The sequence below is a fragment of the Haemaphysalis longicornis genome, unplaced genomic scaffold, assembly GCF_048455015.1.
Source record: "Haemaphysalis longicornis isolate Haplotype H1 unplaced genomic scaffold, Haemaphysalis longicornis Haplotype H1 scaffold_5, whole genome shotgun sequence".
Classification (NCBI taxonomy): Eukaryota; Metazoa; Arthropoda; class Arachnida; order Ixodida; family Ixodidae; genus Haemaphysalis; species Haemaphysalis longicornis.
The window spans coordinates 32387222-32407303 of record NW_027526385.1 but is presented as its reverse complement, the minus strand read 5'-3'; the positions used below and the strand labels follow the sequence as shown (position 1 = coordinate 32407303).

At 48.6% G+C, this 20082-nt stretch overlaps 1 long non-coding RNA gene across 1 annotated transcript in view; it reads right to left on the bottom strand.

Moving 5' to 3' along the window:
* Positions 1 to 1442: 1442 nt before the first annotated feature.
* LOC144139145 (uncharacterized) overlaps positions 1443 to 20082 on the bottom strand; it is a 52894-nt gene continuing 34254 nt past the window's right edge. Inside the window, exon 3 of the long non-coding RNA XR_013316072.1 lies at positions 1443 to 1531. This is a non-coding gene — a long non-coding RNA (uncharacterized LOC144139145). The remainder of the gene's footprint in view (positions 1532 to 20082) is intronic.

Genomic DNA, 20082 nt, shown 5'->3' with positions numbered 1-20082 from the left:
TAAGCAGCCACGCCGAATTCAATGCTCGGGTAGCTTTGTTTCATCCGACAGAGCTGCATTTAAAAGAGGTTAAAAAGGTCAGTGAGTGGTAAAAAATTTTCAAGAGCCAATACATTTTTAAGTGGCCCATTTTAAACTTTGGTTCTTTCAAAACACTGCCTAGCTAGAATCATGTTGACCCCAATTTTATAATAAACTTCGCTCAAATAAGGTATTTATTACAAACAAGGGAATGGCCACGCGACCCCACTAGCTCATTTCCCTTAACAGACCCTATGATATGATAAGAGCCAGCTCTCCTATTGGTGGAGGCCGGAAAAAACCAACGCCAATTAAGAAGAGCTTATAGGCTTGCCGAAACGACCTATTTGCGCTTAAAATTAGGGCCCATTCGTTATGTATGAGTAGGAATGCTTGGACACATACTGGAAGTCACAAAAGCACGTAAACATAGAAGTAATGATAAGTACTGCTCTTAATAGTGCGCACACTTTGCTTAGTTTAGATGCAGAGCGCTGCGGGGCTTTGGGGTTGTCTCAGATGACACCGGCCGACTGACACAAGCGATAGCGCTTACGTGACCATATTTGTCGAACGAGCACTATGTTTCACCAAACGATTATTTTCTCTATCAAGAAAACACTCTAGGTTTAAATACGGTCCCAAACAAACCAAAGGTAGAAAACGGCTTCCCGCGGGGTGGTGGCGCCATCTAGGTTTACCAACAGCAAACAAGGCTCCCCTTTATTTTTACGCGAGAAATTCCGGTTCCTATGAAGTCATTGCTAACATCATTCAAAAACTAGTTTTGGGGTGAGAATCAAACTTTTACCTTAAATTGAATATTTTCTCGGTGAACACGACATCGTTTTTTCCCGGAAATAGCTAGGGCATTATGGAACACGGAATCTTTCGAATAAAACAAACTTGTATTTTGTGTGCATGACCCATTTAATGGTGTACGACCGACCAGTGCAGCTTGAGTCCTGACTAAAAATGAAGTGGGAACTACACCTGGACTTTGTGGGCCACAATGTATTCAAATACCGAACTTTCAGTGTGACCTAATAATCCGATGGCAGCAACAAAGATCTATTTCATCATCTTTTCTACATTAAACATTTCGGACTAAATCGAATGGAACTTTTACACCATAAGTTGCTTTGTGGGCAAGGGATTCACCCGCTGTTCGTAAAACTGGGTTTTAAGAAGTAACGCTGTGCGAAGTGCCATTGAGAACTTGAAATAGAATTTCCAGGGCTACCTAAAGTAGAGTCAATTGCGATGCCTTGAAGGTGAATGTTAATGCACGGCAGATACTAGCGGCAGGGATAAATATGAATATTTTGAAAGACAAAGATGACAAGCTGACGAAGAAGAATAATAAGTGGGTGAAAATTGTGAGCAAACGTACCTTAATTGTAAGTCCTTTCTGGACCTCCCACGACCGCATATTCCGTGGAGTGGTGTTCGTGTGGATATATTTCGAGTCGTATGTGGTGTTGAACGTTCCGATCCACCAATGGCAGTTCTGAAAAACAACAGACCCACAGGAAAGGCTTCTACATGCGCCCTGCTTCCTCAATGAATATACTAGACTTCAAAAAATGCAAGCCGGGGGATACAATATCCATCAACAATTATTCACAGTCTGTCTGCAGAATGTGTTCAGAAAACTTAGGACCAGAAAAATAAGTGTGAAAATTGAAAGGGAAAATCTCACCCATCTAAGGTTTTCAGACGACATTGTCCTGTTCAGTCAACGGAACACAGATTTGCACTGCATGCTGTGCCAATTGTGCTCCGGGAGTACGCCAGAAAGGTTAAAAATCAACACCAACAAATCGAAGGTAACGTTGAATCGGCATACAACACCACGAGACTTCAGGATAGGTAACGAGGTCCTGGAATCTGTACACCAGTACGTGTATCTTAGGCAGGAATGTGGTGATCCAAACCTTGAAACAGAAATTACCCGTTGAATTAACATGGGATTGGCTACTTTCGGTAAGAATTCTGGTATCCAACTAGCAAGCTTCCGCTTTTCCCGAAAAAGCTAGTCTTTATTTAGTGCATTCCTTAGTAATGACGTATGAAGCAGAAACTTGGTGTCTCACTAAATGACTTGAAATGAAACTTACATCGCCACAACGCGCTATGAAAAGGACAATGCAAGGGGTCACGCTGAAGAATAACCAGCCCCGTGGATTAGGGAACAGACTAGGGGGAGGACATTCTAGTTCATTAAGCGCAGGAAATTGGCATGGGCGGGTCATATAATGCGTATCACAGTCAACAGGTGGACCATCTGTTTAACAGATTTGCTTCCAACATACCACACACGTAATAGGGGCCGGCCCAGGATAAGATGGCGAAACGAGTTGAGAAAATTCGGGTGGAAACGTGGACTCAACTCGCACTCGATATGCGCGGTTTGAGATGTTTGGGAAAAGCTTTAGTCCTGCAGTAGACACAACCAGACTGATGATGATGATGAAAAGCCGGCTTAATAAAATTGCTGAAAGAGCCGCTCATCGACATGACTCTGTTGCTGGGCCCTGGTCACCTTACTGCTTTTCTCCTATTTAGGGCTGCTCTTAGAGGTAACGAACCGTTGGTAATGAGTAATGAACAGCACCATTGCCAATCCACAGCAATTATATCCAGGTGTACAACGTTTCAGCTTTGTAAAGAGCAGGCTTTATCGTTTATAGTGCCGTAACGCTCGGCGCACCTCCTTACGCTTTGTCCTCACTTTGCCCTTCTTTTACTTTTTCATATTTTTTCCTACTGTTCCCCTTTCCCACGTGTAGGATAACGAACTAGGACCCACCCTGGTAATCATTCCTTCCTCTTCTTTACCTTTCTTTGTTCCTTCCTAAAAGCAGGAGATTCGTGTAGAAGTATCGGAAGTATATGTTGAGTATTAGTGTGAAATCCTGAGACCTCTATAGGTTCAAAGCACTCCAGCATACGTTAGGGTAGATGGGTGGTGCAAAATAAAAAATTTGAGCCCTTTCATGGATGGGAGACCACAGAATCTGCTTTGCGGAGAAGTTATACTGGGTTATGTATGATGAACTGCTACAGTGATGTGATAAAGACAGTGCACGTACCTTCTATAGAATTATCCACAGCAGACGAGAATTTTGTACGTTTACAACTTCATGGTGACCTAATTATGACAGGTAAATAAAACAGACTAATAAAAGCTTTTTCTCAGCAGCATAATTGAATATAACTTTTCCTAGTTAAGTGATTGACACTTGAGGGGCGTTTTACCGTATCTCTAGGGAACCACGTTGATCTTGAGGGAGCGCTTGCTCACTACTGCCGCAACGCATTGAAGCACTACACAGGGGTAGCTAATTATCATTTTCAGCTTTCTCAATGAACATCAGTATGATACTCTTAAGGCCTCAAAAGCCGTCGTGCAACAAGTTGACCTGCCTGGCCCTATTTGTGATGACATCTGGATTCATATACTTTGGCCAAACTAATTCTCCAAAGCATATAAAATACTGAGACTTACGATTGTTTTAGAAGTCCAACTCCTTACAGCTTGCTGGAGTTAATGCTTGAAAGTCCAATTTGAACCCTTCAAATGTACGAATTGGGCAGAATGAGAAGGCCTTTACGGGGCATTTCCAACTCGTTCCTCATAAGGGGCATCCGCCTGCCGCCAAAGCTAATATTTTATTCTTTTTTCAATCACTAGTACCTCTCTATTATAAAAAAACGTTTTATTCCTTGTACCGTTTCTTTTTAAAGTGTGTAAGTTCTCCTATCCTGACTGTTCTTCTATCAAGAAAATGTCGTCTCTCATAAGTTTTTCTCCCTCCAATATCTGCAAATGCTGTTGTCTGGTATATGTTCCATTTATTCTTACTCGCACTTTGCTGGGACCTTGCAATAAACCCGCAGGATTCCTCTTACCTACCAGCCCCTTTCCGCGTTTGCACACGCCTCCCTTGTAGTAACGTGGGGTAAGTACAGATCACCTTCGTTATGACTGACATCCCCGTGCCACGAAAACACGGTAGCAGGCGACGGAGGCGAACCGGAGTTGGAATAAGCGAAAGAGTGAGGCCACCGGAAAACGGCCAAAAAGCACGAGCCGGCGGATTTGGTGTCCAGATAGCTCTGCAGGAACAGTGGCACAGAATCCGCCCGGGAGGTGGTTCAAGATCAAGCCAAGGGCGTGCATCCCCCGGGCACCGAGAACCGTTCAGGAGCTGGTCCGGGGGTCCCGCTGGTGCCACACGGGATGCCTGTTCCCGTGCCAATGTTCGGGGCCGAGGCGTAAACCAACCAGGCACGAGCGCGTGGGCGGAGTGTTTCAAGCGGTGGCCACCGCACCACCCCGGTCACAACCGGCGCTGCAGAAAACCACCCTGCCACGTTTCCGTTCCACCAAGAGGGTCCACAGACATTTCGCAACACGCTCCACCGACTGGGCCCCAACACGCTTCATCGACGTCACCCCGCCAGACCACAGAGCGAGCCGGGACGTGAGCTTGTCGTTTCTTTTCCCAGCCTTCATTTTGTAGTCGGACCTGTGTTCTTTCCTCCGCGTTGCGTGTGTGCTGAAGTTTGGCACTAAGATCCCTAGAACAGTTTCCGAGTGCTTGTGTGTCCGCATCAGAATATATGTTTTCGCCTCGTTCGTATTCTATGATCCTCCTGCCTGGGTCACATGGCCGCCTGCCTAAAACGCGGCATAACAATTTCTGGCTTCTTGACATTTCGAATGGTTTTCTGCTCGCGGCGCTGGGTGAGAGGTGGACGACCACATCGAAGATAACACGGCGAAATGCCTCGATCACCGTCATTCTCTACCGTACCTACTTGGTCTTTAGGCGCAGCCCGTTGACAAATTTCCCAAAATTTACAAATCATCCAATGTCAGACTGCATTCCAGTCATATATAACTCCGGGCAAACTCGATCCATGGTTCACATGATAGCCTTCTGACCGCCCAGGGTTCCTTGATGGCCTTTTCGAAGACGATATCTCGTAGTTTCTCTGGGACGGCGAGATGCTTTCTTCCTTTTCCTGAGTGTAACTGAAGCCATCCATGAAGAATGCCGCTAGCCTTGACGACCTCGCTCACGTGGCATTGACTGTCACTTTTCAACCGACCTCGCCGAAAAACCTTTCAGCACTAAGGGTCTTGCTGCTGCAGAGTACGTACATCAGCAGAGGTGATCCTAGAGGGGGTGTCAGCAAAGGCATTTCTTTGTTGGTGTCCTGTCCCTTGGGTTATAGACTGTTTCGGACTGTTTCTTACAGTACTCTTGTGGTGGTGCTAGTGGTGATAGAACGTGTGAAAGGACAGAACGTGCTTCAGGGTCATATTTCTCGTCGCTGCCGTGCTGAAATTCTGTGCCGAGTTTTGTCTGCCCAACAAACTGCCCGGGTAGGAAGGTATGTGATGGCATATATCCCCGTGCCACGAAAACACGATAGCAGACGACAAAGGCAAATCGGGGGAGGAAGAAGAGAACCCGGAAGACCACTGGAACGCGGCCAAAAAGCACGAAAGGGGATTGTGCCGGGGGAGCTGGTGTTCAGACAGCGCTGCGGGAACGGGGACAAAGATTGCGCTCGGGAGGTGGTTCCGGATCGAGCCGAGGGCGTGCATGCCCCGAGCACCGAGAAATGTCCCAGGAGCTGGTGCGGGGGACCCGCTACTGCCACTCGCGGTGCCTTTTCCCGGTGGCATTCCGGGCTGATGTTTGGGGCCAAGCCGTAAACCGACCAGACACGGGCGCGTGGGAGGAGTGTTCCAAGTGGCGGCCACCGCAGCTCTCCGGTCACAGCTGGCGCCACAGCGAAGATATCTCGCCAGGTTTTCGCTGAGCATAGGCCCTGTCAGAGCATAGAGCGGACCATGACGTGAGCATGCCGTTTCATTTCCCCGCCTTGATCTTGTAGCCGGACTTGTGCATTTTTCCTCCGCGTTCCGCATGTGCGGTAGTTTGCCGTTAAGACCTTAGTCTCTTTTTCGAGTGTTTCTAGGTCCGCATCAGAATATATGTTTTGGCCCCTTTCGTATTCTATGACGTCACTTTTCGTCGATCCTACTTCCGCGGGTAACGTGGTCGCATGCTTAACACGCGGCATCACAGCCTTCTACTCCCCGCTCTTTCCCGCTTAATATTTAAAGGATATCTATACATATTCCTCGCACCGTGTGTCACTCATTTACGTGACTCGCCGTTTATCTCTCGCTAATGCGCTTCCATCAAACGGATGCTAATCTGACCCTCTGCTGCCTTCTCGCGAGGTGCTTTGCCGCTGTGTTGTTTGTAAAAAGACTTGTAAAAAATGCCGAATGTACAAGAGATGACCACTGATGCCTCGATGGACAGAAGTGGTTTTCGGAACGGTGGCACCAGACACAGGTTTCTGCCATTTCGTAGCTGTGTAAATTGTTAGCGGCCATGAGCTAAGTGTCATCGTCATCTAGATTGCATACATACGAATGAATATACATACTCAGAGTAAGGATAAACTGCGAGGTGGTTCAACAGATAAATATTGATCAGGGAATCAAGAGTCAGAAAGCGGATCGATTAACATGTTGAATCAACCAGTTCAACCTAGCAGCTTCTACAATCAGTAACAAATTTAACACGCTAAAATCACCAACCCGGTTTTCTTCTTTCAAATCCATTCCTTAACTACCGCTGTAACATACTTCGTGACAGATATGAACCAATACAACATTACAAATTTTATTGAATCCACAAACTTAGCAAGGCACATAAATGGTCCGTCGGTCTCAACGTGAATGAGCTCGGAGAAAAGAAAGACCTTCAAAGAGATTTCCATTTAAACAATTGAGATGCACCACGACCACCACAAATTGGGCGTGAATGGGCACGTGTCACATCCGACCTACCGTCTGTTCCGCCACAATGAAACGGCCTTCTCAATGAACGCCGCATTCGGAAGGCTAGAACACGCGAGAAAGAAGCAGTTCATGCTTCAGTTGGCGCTGCAACACACCTTCCGCATACAAAGCCACCGCTCTGTGGCCATTATTAGCGCATCTTTACATTTTTGCTGCAGGTGTGGGGTACTCATCATTTATTTTCGTGGAGCAGCGCACTCGGATACTTAGCCTCGATGAGCCTCGCAACCAAGAACGCGAGCCTTTCGGTACTGCAACCCCCATCGTCTGCCCTCGAGCCGTCCACCAGAGGGATCCGTACAAGAGGGGACAAGAGGGGCTACATATAATGCAGAAGAACTTATTTAGGCTGTACTGGATTTCCAGGATACTAATATCCAAGACGTTGAGGAGTAGCTCGTTGGGGACTAAAGGGTGATCGCACACAGCAATACAGCCCTACGGTGCGGGTACGTGTTGGTTCCTGATCCTAACTCTAACACTTGGTGCACGTCAACGCTCGTGCATTTGCTTTTCATACGACGTTCCGAGACACGCGTCACGCTGCTCTCATCACAGCATGAGGGTTATATTCAACTCTTCATCAGCCTTTTCTTAAATTTTGAACCAGCTCATTCAGCATAGTACAGTCCATGTTCTCATGGCATCTACACCGTCGTGAAGCCAATAATTTGGAAGGATTCTGTCCGCATTGGTGAGGTGGAGGCAAGAGCTGCGTCGCTATTCATTAGCCAAAGGCTTCTATTCTCTACCGAAAACTTCGCTGGTGTTAGTCGAGTCGGCGCCACGACGACGCCTTTTAGCTCTACTCTACAGAAGAGCCGATGTTTCTATAAATTACTCAGAAATTGGTCGCTGTTTTGAGAAAGTCGCAATGCCGCACCCCGAGCAGTCATTACGAGCCGCTAAGTCTCACCCCGTTAATCCAGAAGGGATGTGCAGTTTTGTAGCGTGAGCTACACTGGACGAGGTTGAGCGGTTTCGCGTGTGCGGTGAAGGGCCGTTCTGCGCAAGCACGAGGGACATTATATTGGATTGGATTCGATTTGATTGGCTTGGCTTGCCTTGACTTTGATTCAATTGGATTGGATTGGATTTGGATTGGATTGGAAAAAAGTGCATTGTGTTGGATTGTGTGGCGTCATAGCCGCGGTAGACGCACTGCCTCCGGCGCGTGCCCAGGTGTGCGCCTCAATTGCGCAGTAGCCAAGTCTGACGCTGCAGCGGAGCCGCTTGATAGCCGTTTCGCGTGGCTCGTGAAGAGCCGTGCTGAGCATGTGCGGGGAGCAGTGACTAGACAGGACTGGGGCCCTAATCTCGACTGCACAAATTTCCGGCAATTCAGGCAATTTGCCGGAAGTCTTTTCTGACTGGCTTTCAATTTTGGTCACGTGCTTCCGGTTGACAAAGCGGTTGAGTGTGCTGTCGTCATTTGGATGTTTCATGTCGTTTACGGACGCCAGTTCTAAAGTTTGCCTTATTTCTCGTTACTAAAGGCGCATAATTCTTGGCCGGCAATAAAAAACCAGACTAAATGCAGCGGACATGACAACGTAAGCCTGTCATTGCTATTCAACAACAATACTGCTTGTAATACACACTCCCTCGGTGATCGGCTGCGAAGGCGTGACGTAATTTAAACAGTTGCCGCGAATGATTACGTCATGCATTTTCAACTTCAGGCTGCGGTAAAGTGACGTAATGATACGTAACAGCTTGGAAATGGCGGCTGTTTTTGTCGCAAAATACAAGCAAAACAGGGCAAAAAAATGCAACGGCTTACGGCGCCGCGAAATGCGCGGCAATTTGCAGCAGGCGCAGTTTCGCATGCGCGCTGTTTAAAGGATGTTTCCTACCGAAACAAATTATAGTTTCAACTGGTTCCACGTCAGCAATCATGGAGCATACATATAACGTGCAGTATTTTCCTTTTATGTTTGGCAATAAAATAAAAATTATTTGTTTGGCGTAATCGCAACTTAAGAGGGCAGTACAAGCCTCTCCATGACAAAGAGAACCCAATGCATGGCATTTGTCCATACTCGTCCTGGTAAGCTGTTGGGTTACATGATCGAACTCAAGAGAAAAATAACAAGGAAAAGTGACTATTTGGTTCATTACAGCGCTGATTGCAGTCGAGATTGATGAATGAGTAAATCGGTAACATCGGTGCGCTCCGCGGTTATCAGGCGTAGCGCAATTCGCTGCTCTTATGTGTCATAAAAGCGATGGTCGCGGCCGTCTTTTTCTGTGATCACGCCTTAAACTTGTAACATAGCAGCAGATGATGGTGTGGCGGCGGTGGCGGCAGGGAAGGTGATAACGCAACAAAGCTTGCATTGAAGCAGAGAGCCCAGCTATGTAATTAAAAGCGATTGAAAGAAATAAATAGATACGGTAAAAAATTGTCTGCTGTTATTTAGCTCGACATCTGCCTTTCGGCCGCTTTTGGGTCAATGTTACTCGATCGGCTTGTGGTGTTGGCGAGAAATTTGACCTCCAGAAAGGTGTTTTTCTTCTCAGCCTCAGCTACCATCTTAATTTTTATGGTACATGCCAAGTGTTTTTATATCTTTCTTGCCCAATATTTGATACCTTGGTAGCGATCTTTATGAGTGACTCGTCAAATTACACTGCATGTCGTCATAGCTATAGGTGCAGCACTTCACTGATTGCTTACGTCGTGCTTACGCAAAACAACATGGGCGAATTGCCGGCAATTTGTGCAGTTGAGAATAGGGTCCCTGGACTGGAATGGACTGGATTAGACTGAATTGGACGGCACTAGACTGGACTGGATTGGACTGGATTGCTGAACCTTAGCTCAGGCTACGTATATCCTGGCATAGCAGCGCTAAGCCACTGCTAATATTTTTGAGCCGCTGTTCAACCAATCATATAACGTTAAGTTCGCTATCCTTGCTCTTCGGGCGCATGATTTTATATTGTGGAGGGGCTTTCTTTCAAAACATAAGATGTGTAATATGTTTCGCAATGAAAGGAGGCTTCTTGCGCACTTTTCCTTTCTAGCTGGAAGTATGACTGTTACTTTTTCGGAAAAACTTGTGTTCCCCGAAGACGTTGCGACTGTTCTGACAATTATTGCTCTGTTTCCGTACCTGAATTGGTAAATATTCCGGCGCTTTAGTGTGCGAAGAATGTTGAAATCATAGTACTTTAAATTGTCCGGCCCGTCCATTATTTAACACTCTGCCGTTACCCAGGTCATCTCGGGTCATTGAAATCATGTTTCATTTACGCCGTCTGACCTGTTTCACCAACGGCATTATCGTCTGTAACCCTCCTCCTTGCTTCCTTTCTATATTAAGAACTATGCTCTTCTTTTTTAACAATGGCTACAAGTTTCGTTATTTGCAACGCAATGAGTTCGGTGGCCTCGCTGAGGCCGTCCATTCTCTGGTGGCGATCCAAATACCTGAGAATTTAAAGCACTTTGATTTGAACATTCTTCGTACTCCTAAAGCGTCAGCATACTCACCGATTCGGGTATTGAAACCGAGCATCCGTCATCAGAACGACAGCAAGTTCGGGCACGGCTGGGCCAGTTTGTGGGGTCCTTGGTTCTGTACAAACTGGCTAGGAATGAGCAACCCTTATTACACACACACTGCTCATAACAGGAGTCACACACGTCTAGGGTCTCTCCAGCCTTACACAGCCAACTTGATTAGAAATTCAAGGACATGCTTCAGCGTGGTAGAATTCACCATCAACTAGTTGATGTTGCATCACCGATTATACTTTTAATACAAAATACGGGTTTATCCAGTTTCACCTCGCCTACAGAGAGAAATGATATAATTCGCATGAATTCATATCTTTTGCCACGAACAGATGACGCCCTGGATATTCAGCAAGCACAGAGGTCCTCTTTTTTTTTCAACCTATGCACGGACTATGGGCAGGTTCACATATGAGAGGATTACATTGCAGAAATGGTGTTCACATACTGCAGATGATATCTTTGAATTCAGCGCTGCTCGGTCGCTACAACGCACCTGCCGCCACCTTTTAGCGTGATTGTCAATATTTTACGTGGACCCAAATGACAAAGATGCTTTCTACGCTTTTCTCCAAAATATACAGAGCATCTTGTCTTACATCAAGGAATTATAGGTGCCTCACACCAAGATGACTCCGAATAAACTTCTGAGACTACCGTTTTCCATCTAGGGATGTGACCACCATTGCAGAGGTAATCTTCTCAGATCACGTCCGAGTAAATCCTGCTTGACTGCATTCATGAAGCTCTTCACAGGGATAGCCTTTCCCAGTGTTGCTTGCTTGTGCTCGTGTTTTAAGTGCTTCGCAAGAAATTTCGCGTCTCTCATCACACCATTGACCCAGCTAGCTGGCACTCAAAGTCGTTCATGTGAAAGTATCCCCTGCGCGCATATGCAAAACTGGCAACATTCCTTCGCACTCCACCAGTCCTTTGCCATTTAGATTGTTGCGCTCCAACCCAGATTTCACCGACAGGGGTAGTGTTGGTAGCGGGAGAGTCCCTGACTAACTCTAGGTAGAATATGACGTGTATGTAATAGCCTGCGCAAGTCGAACACGTACAGTGCTGACCCGAACTACTCCGTCACAAAGAGATAAAGTTTGGCAATCGTTTGGGTGCTCGCGAAGTTCCGTCGGTATCTCTAAGACTTCTTTGTGTCGTTTGGGGTCACTACTCAGTTTGTTTAATGTTCCTTCAGTTCCCCTCAGTTCGCCTAAAATGCTGGACTTTGAGATTGAGCCCCCTTTGGGGAATCTCTCAATCAGGCCCGAATCAAGATGTAGCTGATCAGCACTTTGTGCTGCTTCATGACAGTGATCGAGACCCTAGCACCGGTTTCGCCACTGAAGATTTGCTCGATGTTATATTTGGAACATAAAATCCTGCGGCTTTCATACATGTCGAAGTTCTTTACCAGCGCATTCGCCAAATGTGCAACTCGTAATCTACGCAGACAAGCGTCGCACTTTTCTGTTGACGACGTTATGCTATTCACATGCAACTACTCATGCAAATGACCGGAATAGCTTTCTTTAAATTCAAGTGATCTACGCTCAGATATATGTGCTTTTTTTCCTGAACAGCCGCAATGCGCCTAATTTTGTTTACTCAATACCAATGAACTCTTGCACTTCTGTAAGTATCAGGGAGGAATGGAGAAACTCGTTCGTCAGTACTATAGCTCCTACGTTTGATGCCGAGACCGGAGTTCCATAACCCGCCTTCAAACAGGTGATCCATTACCAATGTCCAGCGTGATCATTTTAACGTGTCAAAACGGACGCCACTCGGCCTCTCTCTTTCACTAAACTCGCAACTGCTGCGCCGTTTGTGACGTCGAATATTCGAGCCAGTACACTGGGGTTTCGGCCGCACCATCTGTCAACATGCTCCAAAGAATGCCCTTCGGCATTCAATTTTGCAGCTCGGAGCACCCGTGAACTATTCAGTTTCCAAGAAATGATTCGTATTTCGAAGCTGCCTATGTGTCATCCCCGAGTTTAGTGCCCTTGCGGAAGGACAACCCGTGAACGTCGCATCTGGTGGGCATACAATTTACTCTTCCCTGCGGCCTACGCTGCTCGTCGGTAGGTGGTGGTTCCGCCGTGCGCACCTCCGTTTACTCAGGGGCGTGTGGTCAGCGTATGGAAAAAAATCATAACAAATAAAGATGTATCAGAACCTCGGCAATATAAGGTTTTAACGCCCCAGGAACACTTCTTCCAAGCAATGCCTCTGTGTTTACATGTTTAGATGTGAAGCCGACCAACAGGAGATCCGAGTAAAGTGGTATTTGTAAGCTGGCTTCCCACTTTTTCCGTTGCTCAGTGAAGCATGTCCGTTTTCTGGAAGGTATGGTGGTAGGCTCGCTCTATACTATGCTCCACCGCCGCCTCCTCACCCGCAGTCCCGTGTATTCGTAGATACGCTATTGGGAAGCCAGGGGCTGACTCCACTGTTGGGAATCTCACCGCTGACTCCACTGTTGCGAACCATGGTAGCGTGGTCGATGTGGGCCGAGGTTGGTGAAGTGCCGGGGCAGTCATGATGGGCAAGTTGACGAAGAATAAAACTTTATATACAAGTATTTACAATTTTACATCTTGGTATGAGAGCGGGCAGTGCACTCCTGCGCGCGCGGGATTAAATAGGCACGTTGGGTCCCTTCCCCTTCACCCTTTTTCTCCGGCTGACGTCAGGAGGCACCAATCACGGAGGTCATGGCACTGATAGGAGCGCCACCACGCAAAACACACGCGCACACGCACGAGACCCCTCCTCTCCTGGGCAGGTGAGCGCCAGTATAGTAGGCACTATAGCGCCAGGTTGCTCCCGCCGTGGCAATCCGCCGTGGTCAGAGCCCTCCTTTGTCCTGGCGATGTTGCACTACCACGAAGACGCTTTGCATCCCTCGGTGGAAATATTCTTCGAGTGGCTTATTGAAGACAACACGCCACAAGAGGGCATGACAATGAGGCGCGGGCACGCCGCCGAGGCTTGTTGTGCAGGGCGCCCAGCATTGCTTTTGTTAGCACCCCCGCTGGCCGGTTGGCGCTTTTGAGAAGCCACGAGGTCGCTGAAAGGCGCATAGTTCAAGTAGGCGCAAAGTTCGCCACGGTGAATACGCCGGTTCGTGGCAAGTCGATGACGGAGGGTCAAAGGCAGGTTTTCGGGGAATCAGTGTCGCAACAGCACCCCCGCCGCCAGACAATGCATCAGGATGACGAGCGGCTGATCGCGGCTCGGCTGGAATGATGCGGTTGGTCAGCAGGTCCATCCCGGGCTTGAGGCGCAGTTCTCCGAACTTCTGCTCTCCTCTGGTCTCCTCCGAGAACCCACAGAAGGCACGAACTCAAGGCTCCTGCAGAAATGACTAACTCGGCAGGACAACCATTGTCGAACCACACTCGATGCGGAAAGCGCCCTCTGAACACCACTCGAAATGCCAGACCATGATAACAAAACAAAACCAACCTGACAGCTAAAACATTACACCCCTTGAAACGATTCGAAGTGCTCATCTCGTGGCACAAGTTCAGAATCAGACCTCAATTTTGGGTGTTGTTAAAACAACTACAACAGTACCAAAGAATCATGAATGGGCGCAAACTTGAATGGGCGCAGACTTGACGCAAACGAGCGAAGAAGCCAACAGGGCTCAAAAGGCATTCCCCTTTTTGCCCATGACCATTTGTCAGAATTACTCAGCTACAACTGCCGTAATTCGAGGCAACCGAGGCAACGCATGCCTTTCGCCACCGTCTACAGCACAGAAGTCAAAACTACGAGACCGATACGACGGTACAGCAAAACAAAGTATGACTTTACATGACTCTTTGAAGAACATAACATTTCGCTACACTCACGAAAATGAAACTCGTAATAACATGAAAACCCACAGGTACATGAACACTTGTCTGAAAGATAACCTACAGATAGCTAGCTCACAGAGCTCGGCTACGTCAATCAACAATAATCTGTAGCTTCCTTCTTTATACTGAACAATAAAATTGCGTTGGGCTCACCATTACGCAAGAGAACCAAACTGGCACATACAAATGCCTCAATATTCAAAACTGACCATAAACACGTAGTACTAAACGCAACTACTTCTGGTGTTTATATACAACAATTTCGTACACTCCATCAGGGTGAGACGAAATGAACACTGACACGAAGATTCCGCCTACCTTACGTGGCGTTAAATCGAAAACACTAACCCCTTCTCCAAGGATCGACACAAAACTTACGCTTACCTCACGCTGTGTTCGACCTCGAACAATAACTACTTTTCCAAAACCGAGCAAAAGTTCTAACTACGTGGTGTTAGATCACGCACATGAACCACTTCTTCAATTGAAAAACACAAAAGTTACGCTTACCTCACGCCGTGTTCGATGGCGAACAATAACTTCTCTAACGTCTAACAAAAGGTCTAACTACGCGGTGTTAGATCACGCACATGAACCACTTCTCGAACAAAACACAAAAGTCACGCTTACTTCTCGTGAGTTCGATCACAAACAATAACAACTTCTACAACGCCAAGCAAAATTCTAACTACACGGCTTTAAAGCACGATGATTGACACACTGCCAACCAAAAAACAGACGCTTAACTTCCTCTGTCTTACGAAAACTCAATAAACACTTGACTGGCAATACAGAATCAGTAAAGTACGCAGTTTATGCACGCGCACGCGGATTCGTCTGAATCCTTGAAAACATCCTAGGCCCTCGTCAAAACAAACATTTCCGGGTGTGGCCTGCCGAAACGGTGCTGCCACTTAGGCCGACCGCCTGTGCTCATCTTTTGCAAAGTACACCGCACAGTGTACGGGGGAGGTCTTTGACACGCGCAACGCGTGCGGAGACTACGGAAGTGAAGGGAACCCAGAGAAGAATGGGACGCCCGACCATGACGAACGCGTCGGCGGGGAACGCACTCTCCCCGAAACGTCCTCCCCCCAGCTCTCCGAGAATTCCTGGGGAACCCAGTCACCCCCTCCTGCCCTTTTCGGCATAGTGCCCCTCGGCCTCTGTCACGGCTAGGGAGCGGCCTCTTTGTTTCCCTCAGACGTCTGACCTTTCGTGTTGCTCTGCTGCTTCTGGCCATCTCAGCCTTGAATGCTGCAAAGTGAAAAGGCTCGCCTACTTTCTGTGCCTTTTTACGCTGACTGTTTTTCGGCCGCCTCCTTTTCCTTCTTTTGGGTATCGCGGCGCATTCGAGCGGCAATGCCCCGATCCCAGGCGACTTGCAGTCAAACGTGTGTGGCATGTTCTGGCTGCCCGGGCCCACCTGCGCGGCTACTGGTTCGGCTCGCGCTCGGCGATCTGCCGACGCAGTGGACTCGTTACTTCTCTGCGCGCCTACGGACTTAGGTCGCGCTTCGCGATCTGCCGACGCGGCCGACTCGCTACTTTCTGGCGCGGCTACGCAGTTAGCGCGCGCTTCGCGATCTGTCGACGCGGTCGACTCGCTACTTTCTGGCGCGGCTACGCAGTTAGCGCGCGCTTCGCGATCTGTCGACGCGGCCGACTCGCTTCTAGTCTGAGCGACTACGGGCTCAAGCCGCTCTTCACGATCTCCCAACGCGATCAAACCGCTTCTATCTCGAGCGGGAACGCATACAGCTGGGGCATCGCGATCTGCCGACCCAATCAGCTCGCTACTAGTCTGAGCGACTACGGGCTCAAGCCGCTCTTCACGATCTCCCAACGCGATCAGACCGCTTCTATCTCGAGCGGGAACGCATACAGCTGGGACATCGCGATCTGCCGACCCAATCAGCTCGCTACTAGTCTGAGCGACTACTGGCTCAAGCCGCTCTTCACGATCTCCCAACGCGATCAGACCGCTTCTATCTCGAGCGGCATCGCATACAGCTGGGGCATCGCGATCTGCCGAACCAATCGGCTCGCGTCTAGTCTGAGGAACCACGGGCTCAAGCAGCACTTCACGATCTCCCAACGCGATCAGACCGCTTCTATCTCGAGCGGCATCGCATACAGCTGGGGCATCGCGATCTGCCGAACCAATCGGCTCGCTACTAATCTGAGGAACCGCGGGCTCAAGTCGCTCTTCACGATCTCCCAACGCGATCAGACCACTTCTATCTCGAGCGGCATCGCATACAGCTGGGGCATCGCGATCTGCCGAGACGGTCGGCTCACCAGTCTCCTGAGCGGCTACGGGTTCAGTTACTGCGCCTACTGCCTGTTGCATGGGCAGCTCTTCGAATAGCGCAAACTCCGTAAACTCGGAGAGTAACCACGCCTTAGAGCTCGTCAAGGGGCTGCAAACGGATTCGCTAGAACACGGCTGGCTGCCTTCTTCAACTAGTTCAGCGGGTCTGTCTGGAAGTGGAACGAAAACTGCATATCGCACGCTTTCATGCGAAGGTTCCGTCACCAAACTCGCACTGTCCTTGTTAAAGACCCCGTCACCGGATCTAGCAAGCACTACCTTCCCGTTGATCGTGTCTGTCAGCTGCTCGATTTCTGCATTAAGAACTGCCAATTCGCGTTCACACTTAATACGCTGTTCTCGTTCAGTGGCTGCTCCGCGCCACACGCACAGACTCTCCATCCTCAGGTAGTGCTTGTGCTTACTTAGCTTGCGCTCTAGCTCCCTTAGCTTTTCGGCTAATACCCGTTCTATTCTCTCTAGAATATCCTCATGAGCCTCGTCGGCTTCCTCGACGCTCACTTCCTCTGCCTCCAGTAGCTTGAGGATCTGTTGCTTTCGTCTTTTTCGTTGCGTGGGGCCAACAGAAATACCCAACTCCTCGCCTACTCGCTACAACAAAGTAGAAAGCAAAGTCAAAACCTAGAACGCACGACGCTGCGCTAGCAAGGTCTGGCAAAACGAGAGGTAAAACTTCAGGCACTCACCCCACCAAGGTGCTGACGCTGGCCGATCCCGCCGAGCTGCCATCCACTATTGGGAAGCCAGGGGCTGACTCCACTGTTGGGAATCTCACCGCTGACTCCACTGTTGCGAACCATGGTAGCGTGGTCGATGTGGGCCGAGGTTGGTGAAGTGCCGGGGCAGTCATGATGGGCAAGTTGACGAAGAATAAAACTTTATATACAAGTATTTACAATTTTACATCTTGGTATGAGAGCGGGCAGTGCACTCCTGCGCGCGCGGGATTAAATAGGCACGTTGGGTCCCTTCCCCTTCACCCTTTTTCTCCGGCTGACGTCAGGAGGCACCAATCACGGAGGTCATGGCACTGATAGGAGCGCCACCACGCAAAACACACGCGCACACGCACGAGACCCCTCCTCTCCTGGGCAGGTGAGCGCCAGTATAGTAGGCACTATAGCGCCAGGTTGCTCCCGCCGTGGCAATCCGCCGTGGTCAGAGCCCTCCTTTGTCCTGGCGATGTTGCACTACCACGAAGACGCTTTGCATCCCTCGGTGGAAATATTCTTCGAGTGGCTTATTGAAGACAACACGCCACAAGAGGGCATGACAATGAGGCGCGGGCACGCCGCCGAGGCTTGTTGTGCAGGGCGCCCAGCATTGCTTTTGTTAGCACCCCCGCTGGCCGGTTGGCGCTTTTGAGAAGCCACGAGGTCGCTGAAAGGCGCATAGTTCAAGTAGGCGCAAAGTTCGCCACGGTGAATACGCCGGTTCGTGGCAAGTCGATGACGGAGGGTCAAAGGCAGGTTTTCGGGGAATCAGTGTCGCAACAACGCACACCGTACCTCTCCCCTCACACCGCGCAATGCTGTGCGCTATTGGGCGGCCTCTCTGCTGCGTACTAGAGCCTGCGTTCTGGTTTGCTTAGCCCTGCAATAATAAATGCCCTGCAATCGATCGTATCTTTATTCTGTGACGTTGACCTCGCGTCAGTCCTTTGTAATTGAGTATAGAAAATCCCAACTACAGCTGAACCCCAGCGTAGCAATTTCAACCAGACCGCCAGCTTCGCTGGACGGTAATGTTCCCAGACGAAGAAGCTGTGATTTATTCTGTCTGGAGTAGTAGACGCCCTCCACAAAGCCTGTAGTACTGTGCACTGCATCACCACTGCGTTCCTCACCCACACCAGTGGTCTCACCGAAACCTTTAGCCGGATCTTGGCTAGCATACTTGCATTGTGCACCACGTTAGGTTCTTCGAACGAGTACGCCATCCACCGTTTTTTATCATATGCTTAAAACACCGCAAACCAAGCCATTAAAAGCTTCAATTCTCTTTTTTTATTTTGGACTGATGTGCTTCCCAGTGCACTATAGAAAGAGTTAATCATTTTCTCCTTGGTGATTCCCTGATTACACCTATTGATGACGTCACCAAGTGCTCCGAAGAATTTGTCAACCGGGCCTGTCTTTAGGCAAGAAAGATCTGGGGAGTCATAAATGCACCTTCACAAAGCTATGCAAGCTCCTACCCACCCACTTCATACTCCTTTATTTTAAGCAGCCAGCAGGTCCTCCTGGCGCTACTAGCGGTTCGCGAGGACCGATAACACTGCCATACCGTCAAGCGTATGTCTTCCGTCAATTATGTGGCTGAACTCGGCAGTCCTTAAACGTGCCATGAGGACAAAATAAAATGTTGGTTTGGTTCAACAGTAACACTGCTTTTGTCCCGGCAACGACGGAACTGGTTTTATCCGGAACTTTCACCAGCTAATGGAGATATTAAAGGCGGTCCACTCAATTTGAAAGCCGTCGGAAGTGCAGAGCAGTGATTCGTCATAATTGGCTGTGCCGCCGCTATCCGCTCACTCTCACTACTCATAACGCTCTTCATCGCCCTGTCTGATTCCTCTCCTGATGAATTCAACGGAGGTTTCTCCAACGCATTCAAAATTCCCCGCCTTTTCAGGGCTTCCGCATCCCATGCCTCCAACCTCCGCCAACAGGAGTTCTGTTATTTTTGAGATTGCTTTTCCTCCCCCCCGTGCTGCCGTTGCACTGCCTCTTTTTTACCTTAATATCGCAAAAAGCAATCCAACGGTCATGCGTAACTAAATCAACGATGGCTCTACGGGTTAATTACGTATCATCATCATCGCCAGCCTATCTACGCCCACTGCAGGGCAAATGCCACTCCCATTAATCTCCAATAATCGCGGTCCTATGCTAACTGCGAACTTCTTGATCTCATCTTCCATCTAACTTTCTGCCACCCCTCCCACATTTGCCTTCTTTAAGGATCCACTCTGTTACCCTTACTAGTCAACGGTTATCTTGCCTTGGTATTACATGCCCTGCCCACGCCTATTTTGTTTTCTCAATTTCGGCTAATACGTCCTTAGCACGCGTTTTTCTGACCCACTGCGCTCTCTTCTCGTTCATTATTGTTGCACCTATCATCTTCCGTTCTAGTGCTCGCTGAATCGTTGTCAATTAAGTTGAACCCTCTTAGGGAGCCTCCAGTATCTGCCCCTTAGGTGAGTACCGGTAAGATGCAGCTGTCATACACTTTCTACTTCAGGGACTAAGATAGGCTGCCATTCATTAACCGATAATGCCTGCTAATGCACTGCACATCATTCTTATACTTCTAATTCTCTGATCTGGCAAATGTACGTAATTATCGTGAGGCATAGATAATTACATGTATTTTGCCTCAAATGTGCCCGCACATTTATTTGCGCTAAATGGCGGGGAGATGT